The sequence below is a fragment of the Delphinus delphis genome, chromosome X, assembly GCF_949987515.2.
Source record: "Delphinus delphis chromosome X, mDelDel1.2, whole genome shotgun sequence".
NCBI lineage: Eukaryota > Metazoa > Chordata > Mammalia > Artiodactyla > Delphinidae > Delphinus > Delphinus delphis.
In genome coordinates this window covers 5,306,358-5,315,147 of record NC_082704.1, presented here as the reverse complement: position 1 = coordinate 5,315,147, position 8,790 = coordinate 5,306,358, and the positions used below count along the sequence as shown (strand labels likewise).

The window sequence follows — 8,790 nt, the reverse complement described above, 5'->3', positions numbered from 1 at the left end:
TAATCACGTAATTTGCTTAAGGTCTGTCTTCTTATGTAGCTTTTTGTATGCAAAGCCCATGTCTGCCTATTTTACTTATTTATTGCCTGGCTACACACTAGTAGATGCTCAATAAATATACTAGCTGGATGAATGAATGAATGAAAGAACGAATGGATGAATGAATGTTGTCCCAGAGAAATTTGTCAAATGCAAATGCGAACTTCCAGAGGACAGTGGAGCACAAGATTAGCAATTACAATGAGACCAAGTTTATTCGGTGCCAACATGACTAGCTTTCATTTTTCTCAGATCATAAAACTAAAATATACTCATTGTAGACAATGTGAAAAACACAAAAAGTATAAAGTCATAAATAAATGATTTAATAATTTCACCACTAAGAATTACTTGTTAATGCTTTGGATTTTTCCCTCCAGTCTTATATATGTATATTGCATACATGCGTACACATGTGCACACACCTGTACACACATGTTTTCTCTTTTGTGAACTGCTGTACCTGACCTCGATCTCTTTTTCCATTGGGGTCGGAGTGTTTTTCTTTTCAATTTGTATTAGCTCTTTATATATTAAGGATAACTACCTTTTGCCAAATCTGTTATTAATCATTTTCTTAGTTTATTATAGCATTTTAATTTTGTTTATGATCATGGGCATTTAGGAGTGTAAGATTTGCATTCAGGCAATGTATGGCTGTTTTTCTTAAAGAGGCAGTGCATCAGAGAGTGTAGCTTTGAGTTGGAAATTGGACTCTGCCAATTGTTAGCTGGGTGACCCTGGGCAGCTAAATTACCTTATATTTCTAAGACTCAGTTTCATTACCTGTAAAATATGGATAATGATACATAAATTATAGTTTGTCAGGGCTAGAAATAATGTCCTCATCAATAACATGGGAAATATATAGTCTCTACTTGATAGCCTTGATGTGAGAGATTCAATGAGATAATGCATACTAAAGGTTAGCACAGCTCTCAGAACCTTCCTGCCTCCGCGTTCGGACCTCGCTGCTCCAGCCTCCAGGCCCCGTCCCATCCTTCCAGCCTGTGACCGGCAGCAGAGAAAAACTAATTACATATCATTTTCTTGCCCTGTACATACTTTGAGGTGAGCAAAAAGATTACAGTACATTTTAAAATGAGGGAAATTGTGCACATCCAGGCCATTCAGTGTGGCAATCAGATTGGTGCCAAGTTCTGGGAGGTGATCAGTGATGAACATGTCATTGAACCCACTGGCACCTATCATGGGGATAGCGACCTGCAGCTGGACCGCATCTCCGTGTACTACAGTGAAGCCATAGGGGGCAAATATATTCCTCGTGCTATCTTGGTGGATCTAGAACCCGGGACCATGGACTCTGTTCGCTCAGGTCCTTTTGGTCAGGTCTTCAGACCAGAAAACTTTGTTCTTGATCAGTCTGGGACAGGCAACAACTGGGCCAGGGGCCCCTGTACAGAGCGGGCCGAGCTGGTCGACTCGGTGTTGGATGTGGCTCGGAAGGAGGCCGAGAGCTGTGACTGCCTGCAGGGCTTCCAGCTGACCCACTTGCCGGGCGGGGGCACGGGTTCTGGAATGGACACCTTGCTCATCAGCAAGATCCGTGAAGAATATCCTGACCACATCCTGAACACCTTCAGTGTGGCGTCCTCGCCCAAAGTGTCCGACACCGTGGTGGAGCCCTAGAATGCCACCCTCTCCGTCCATCAGCTGGTGGAGAACACTACGAGACCTACTGCATTGACAACGAGGCCCTTTACGACATCCGCTTCCGCACCCTCAAGCTGACCACGCCAACCTATGGGGACCTGAACCACCTCGTCTCGGCCACCATGAGTGGTGTCACCACCTGCCTCCGCTTCCCTGGCCAGCTCAATGCTGACCTCCACAAGCTGGCAGCCAACATGGTGCCCTTCCCACGTCTCCACTTTTTCATGCCTGGCTTTGCGCCTCTAACCAGCCGTGGAAGCCAGCAGTATCGGGCCCTCACTGTGCCGGAGCTCACCCAGCAGGTCTTGGATGCCAAGAACATGATGGCTGCCTGTGACCCCCGCCATGGCCGGTATGTCACCGTGGCTGCTATCCTCCGTGGGCGGATGTCCATGAAGGAGGTGGATGAGCAGATGCTCAACCTGCAGAACAAGAACAGCAGCTACTTCGTGGAATGGATCCCCAACAATGTCAAGACGGCCGTCTGCAACATCCCACCCCGTGGCCTCAAGATGACGGTCACCTTCACTGGAAACAGCACAGCCATCCAGGAGCCGTTCAAGTGCATCTCAGAGCAGTTCACTGCCATGTTCCGCCGGAAGGCCTTCCTCCACTGGTACACAGGTGAGGGCATGGACGAGATGGAGTTCACCGAGGCTGCGAGCAACATGAACGACCTCGTCTCCGAGTACCAGCAGTACCAGGATGCCACCGCAGAAGAGGAGGAGGGTTTCGGTGAGGAGGCCTAAGGCCAAGTCCCCACCACCGCAGGCTTCTCAGTCCCCTCTGCCTTCCTCAGCCGCCCCTTTCCTCTCCCTCAGAATTTGCGTTTTCTGCCTCTGTCTTGTTTTTTCTTTTTTTTTTGGAGGGTAGTTCTAGAACAGTGCCTGGCACATAATAGGCGCTCAATAAATATCTGTTGTTTGTTGAATGTCTCCTCTCTCTTTCCACTCTGGGGAACCTAGATTTCTGCCATTCTGGGTAACCCTGTATTTCCTTCTGGTGCCTACTCCTCCCATCTGTCCAGTTAACATTTCCCTCTCTGTTTTCGAGATAACCTTTCAAGAAGCTGGGTCTCATCAAATCCCATTTAAAACCATGTGCTGGTAACCCAGATAGATGACCACCATCCTAGGCCCATGTGGTAGCCCAGGGGAAAGGAAACCAAGCAGCAGGTAGAAGTCCCTACAGGGAAGGGGTGGGGTTTTGGAGAGGGGCATCCAGGCTATTGAAGTCCTAGTTTCCAGATATCTCCCTGCTCCTCTCTCAGCTTCTGGGGAGGTGTTAACAGTATTATCTCCATTTTCAGTCTCCCTCCAAGGACTGTCCTGAGCCATTTCCTTTGTAAGGTTCTGGCCACCACCCTGTCAAGGGGGAGATCCTTCCCTCTTCCACTTTACCTCCTTCATAATGCTGGATTCCTTCCTTTCCCCTGGTCAGAAAAGGGGGTCAAGAGGAGCAAGAGAGAGACTAGCCTTGGTCTCTAAGCCTCCAGAAAGCCCCTCCCCAGCCCTATCTTTTCTTACAGAGAAAAATGAATATCAGCCCTTCTGTACCTATATGGAAAGCTATGTGCTGACACCTAAATGCCATTTCCCAGAGAGGGGACAGGACGCCCTCCGTCTTTTGGCAACATCTCATCTCTTACTTTTGCTATTGCCTTCCCCCCACCCTTGGTTTTGTCCTATTCTACACTTCAGATTTCTATTGTGTTGAACTTGCTACTTTTTTTCATACTGAAAAGATGACATTGCCCCAAGAGCCAAAAATAAACGGGAATTGAAAAAAAAGTTAGCACAGTACCTGGCACATGATGTGTTCAATGTTAGCTATTATTCGTCTACTGAATTTACCCATAGGAATTCTTTTTCATTCTGCTGGAGAATACCCATCTATATTTTTTATCATATATATATATATATTTTTTTAAACTGTTAACTATTTTTTCCTTTGTCTCTTTAATACATTTTAATACATTTGGAATTTGTTTTGGAGTGATGTTGTAGCTCTCCCACCTGAATCACTGCACAATTTATTGAATGGGTATCTTTTGTTCGTTGAAACATCCCCTACCTTTTTTGTCATTTCTGAGAATCTGAGATGTTTTGTAAACTTTGCTTCGATGTTTCCGAGAGCGGATGCATCAGAATCTGGTGTGGGTATAGATTTGTGACAAGGTCTTCATGATGGAAGTTCTTTGCAACGTTATCTCAGTAAAAATAATAGTAAATGGCACAACACATTTTCTACTCAGAAGAACTGTTTGGTAATCGTTTGGGGTTTGGCTAAGCTAGAACCCTGCTCCCCAAAATGGACCTGCAATATCAGCATAGAGTGGGAGCTGGGTAGAAATGCAGAATCTCAGGCCCTGCTCCAGACCTGCTGAATCAGAATCTGCATTTTAGCAAGAGCACATAAAAGTCTGAGGAACACTAAGCTAGACCACACTTTAATATCTATAAAGACACACATATACACACACACACAGTTTTTTGCAAAGTAATGCATATCATTGTATAATATTTGGAAATCCTAGTTAAGTGTAAAATAAAAATTACGTAGAATCCAACCACCTAGAGTTAGCTCCTGTGAATATTGTAGTTTTCTCTAGAATTTTCATTATTTTTTAGATTGGCATTTCAGTGTACATAAGGCTGTGCATACAGATAATTACGTGGCATTTCCACAGGTACCAAATATTCTTTGACATAATGGTTTTTAGTGGCTGCCTGATGATCCATCCTATGGATAAGGCTTCATTTTCTCAGCCATAACTCCCATTGTTAAACAGTCATGTTGTTTCTATGTCTTTGGTATTGTGCTGTGAACATTCTTGTACATGCATTTTGAATAAATATCTGCTTAACTCCTAAAGATAGAGTCGTACAGGATTAAAGAGTCGGGATGATTGTAGGAATCTTTTTTTTTTTTTTTTTTTTTTTGCAGTACGTGGGCCTCTCACTGTTGTGGCCTCTCCCATTGCAAAGCATAGGCTCAGCGAGCCCGCTCCGCGGCATGTGGGATCTTCCCTGACCGGGGCATGAACCCATGTCCCCTGCATCGGCAGGCAGACTCTCAACCACTGTGCCACCAGGGAAGCCCAGGAATCTTGATATATATAGACTAATGGGTGCAACAATTTACCCTTCACGGCAGTGAACAAATATGCCTGCTGTGGTATCTCTTCTGGCCAGCATTTATTTTTTTTAAGTTCTTGATTTTGAAATGATTATAGATTCATAGGAAGTTGGAAAAGTAGTACTAGAGTCCCTTGAGCCCTTCACCCAGCCTCCCAATGGTGACACCTTACATAACCATAGTACAGTATCAAAGCCAAGAAATTGACATCCATTGGTACAGTACTGTTAATTAGACTTCAGGTCTTATTCAGATTCTCACCAGTTTTTATGTGCACTTTGTTTGTGTGTGTGTGTGTGTGTGTGTATCTCTAGGCCATTTGATTCGTATATAGAGTTGTGTAATCACCACCGTTGTCAGGATATGGAACTGTTCTCTCACTGCAAAGGAACTCCCTTGTACGGCCCCTTTAAAGTCACGCTCATCTCCTGCTTCAGTCCCTGTCCCCTGGCAACCATTAACCTCTTCCTCATCTTTATGGTTTTGTCATTTCAAGGGTGTTATATAAATGCAAGCATACAGTATGTAACCTTTTGAAATTGGCTTTTTTTCACTCAGAATGATGCACTTGAGATCCATTCAAGTTAATGCATGTATCAATGTTTCATTGCTTTTTATTGCTGAGTAGTATTCCATTATGGGTATGTAACAGAGTTTGTACCAGGGACATTTTGGTTGCTTCCACTTTTCAACTACTATGAATAATGCTTCATGAACATTCATGTATAGGTTTTTGAGTGGACATAAGTTTTCATTTCTCTGAGATGAATGCCCAAGAGTGCAGTTGTTGGGTTGAATGGTAAATGGATATACAGTTTTATAAGACACTGCCGTACTCCCTTCTAGAGTGGCTATTGCATTTTACATTCTCACCAGCAATGTATGAGTGATCCAGTTTCTCTACATCCTCACCACTTTTGGTGTTGTCACTGTTTTTGATTTTAGCCATTCTGATAGGTAGGTAGTAATACCTTAATGTACATTTCTCTACTGACCAACCTTGCATACTTTTCCATGTGTTTGTTTGTCACCCATAGCTTCTCTTTGGTGAATTGTCTGTTCATTTCTTTTGTATAATTTCTCATTGGATTCTTTTCTTTTTACTGTTGAATGTTAATAGTATTTATATACTCTGTTTAAGGTCTGTAGTCTAGTTCGCAGTGTTGTACTGATGTCAGTTTCCTGATTTTAATATTGTAGTAGAGTTATAGAAAATGTCGCCATTGGTGGAGACTGGGTTAATGGTTCTGAGGCTCTGATACTCAAGTGGTTAACTTTTTCAGATATGGCGTTTGCAGATATTTTCCCCAGTTTGTAATTTTGGGTTTTATCCTCCTAACAGAGTCCTTTGCTCTTTAAAAACAGAGCAAAATTCTTACACAGTTTACTGAGAAGAATAGACAAGAAGCTGCAAGTGGAGCGTGGAGAGATGCTCAACTGATAGCTCCTTTGTAGTGTCTGTAAGCAGACGTGCAAATATTCCTCGTCCCCTTAGTGGTATTGCTCTGATCTGGCCTCATCTGCCTCGGTTGCAGAGCCCACTCTGCTTTGAGATTCCTCTCTTGGGCAGGAAGTATATAAATATAAAGTCTCCCTACCTCAGACGGCCTTCAGCTTCTCGTCCAGTTCCATTCTTTCTGCTCGATGTTTTTCTATCTCTTGGTATATAAGACTTCTGCTTGGCTTACTGCCTCCAGAAGCCTGGGTTCCCAGCCTCTCCCTGATGGCTGGCACTGGCCCAATGCCAGTCTCCTTCCTTTGCTGACTCTTCTGGTCTTGGCTTCTAACACACCTGATCTGCAGCGTCTGCTAAGCTGAACTAGAATCACCAAAACCATTGTAACATATAGCTGCACAGACAAGTAAAATGGTGATTTTAACACTAGACATCTTAGGCTGGGAAAAACGGAAAGATTAAGTTCCAATCTATATGACGGTGAAAGCTGAGGATGGCATCTCTGCCTCATCTATCCACGGGCAGGGATAAGAACACAGAGGGTACGTGAACAAGGCACTGCATCTTGCAGGGTCCCTGCCATTCTCTACTTGAAAGAAGAGAAAATGTGTGAGAAAGGCAAGCAAATCGATGGGGGACAGTCGTCATACTTATTCTCAGTTCAGTTATCATGAACCGTATCCAGAGCCGGGATCAGCTTTTGTTGATGAACATGACAAACCCTACAAATGAGCACTCATTAATTAGAGGAAAATGCATTCCTCTTCTGTCTTCCAATGCCAGACTTAAAGCCATTCTGTGAATGGAAGAAATAGTTCAAGAATGCCAGCAGATCTCTTCCCAACTCTGCCTTCAGTGACATGGCGTTGGTAACTTGAATCACCCACGGTGGGAATATTTACACCATGAAATCAGCAAACACTATATATCAGGGCTTTATTTTCTCTTTGGGAGTCAGTTGATCAACATATAGGATCTCACTACTGGGTGCCTACCAGTGGGTGTTGTGTGCACTCTGGGAGATGAGACGCAATCTTGCTCTAGCGGACCTCAAAGTCTAGGAGTCGCAATCCCCTTCTGGAGCCCAAACCTCTTCTGTCAGCTCTTCTCTTCAGTGGTCCCAACCTGGCCTGCCTTTTCCTTCCTTTCCCTCTTCTCAGCCCTTCCTCTTTGCTTTTGGGAGCTCCCTTTTCATTGTGAAGGAGCTTCTTTATAATCTCAGACTTTCTTTAACCACCTCTAGCATCTCCCTGCCTTGATTGAAGGTTGGATTTCTGAGGGTTACCCCCCCTCTTTTTTTGCAACCCTCTCAAGTGGAGCCCAGGCTCCCACGCCCCAGCCTATAATGGATCTCAAGGAGCAGCTTCCATTCTGTCAGCTTTCAGTGGCTGTTTCCAGACCATCATGACACCGCTTTTATTCAACGGTCCCTCTTCGAGTTCTGTCCAGTTAGACTACCTCCTTTTCATTAACCCAGAGAGGGAACACGGTAGGAGGAGCAGAAGATTTTGACGTGGGAGGTACTGGTGGGACCAGGTACTGGTGGGAGGTTCTGCTAGGATGTCCAGGTAGAATATGTTGAGCCAGATATTGGCAGTGCAGCTACCGAGGGTCTTTGTAAGCCAGCAACTTTGTGGGATTTTCCTGGGATCAGTATGGGGGATTCATTTCCTCTTCCTACTTTTCTACCCATAGCATTGGATAAGGAAAAGACAATGGTCTGCCAGAGATAAGGCAAGATTTTGTTTTATTCTACAGATCATCAAGTTAAAATGAATTTATGTTCAGTGATGTTTCAGTAATATATATTTTACTTTCACTTTTCAAAAATTGAGGATCCATTGGTATATGGCATACAGTGGTGGTTCACAAATCATATTGCCTTTCAGAATCACCTGGGGTATGTATAAAACAGTTCACATCCTTGGCAACAGAATATACTTAGCATTCCCAAGTGTTCACTTAACTGGAAGTAATATTTTCTGACTATTCTGATTAATTAAAGTACACGTCAGTGCATAGGTCCAGGACAGCAGAATTAAAGATTGCACTTTGACAACCACAGTCTTCCTGTTTCACCACAAATAACACACGTAAGAAGAGAGGGACTCACAGTCTCCACTGGGGCCTGTCCCCCTTTCAACACGTACGAGCTCATCCTGAGAATGCCTACCCCAGTTTGATACAGGCACTTTAGCATCTCCCCTCTTCTTTTCCCTGGAGCACACTGGATGACATTATAACACCAAGAACTTTTTGACAGATGTCTTAGGGAAAAAATCCTCACCTAATAGCGTTATTTCCCCCATCCTACCAATTTCTGTCTAAATGCTTTCAAATTCTGAAAGAGCAACGCAAGAACATGATACAGTTATCAGTCTAAGTACTTTCAATGCAATCTTCTGTCACCAAAGTGGTTTTTGTTGTTCTTTTATCAGCAATTCAGATTTTATAAAGTGTGTGCTATATTAATAACAGACCAG

General features: G+C 43.7%; 1 pseudogene; it reads left to right on the top strand.

The window, feature by feature from the left end:
- Window positions 1-1,140: 1,140 nt before the first annotated feature.
- LOC132418797 (tubulin beta chain pseudogene) lies at window positions 1,141-2,768 on the top strand (annotated as a pseudogene).
- Window positions 2,769-8,790: the final 6,022 nt, after the last annotated feature.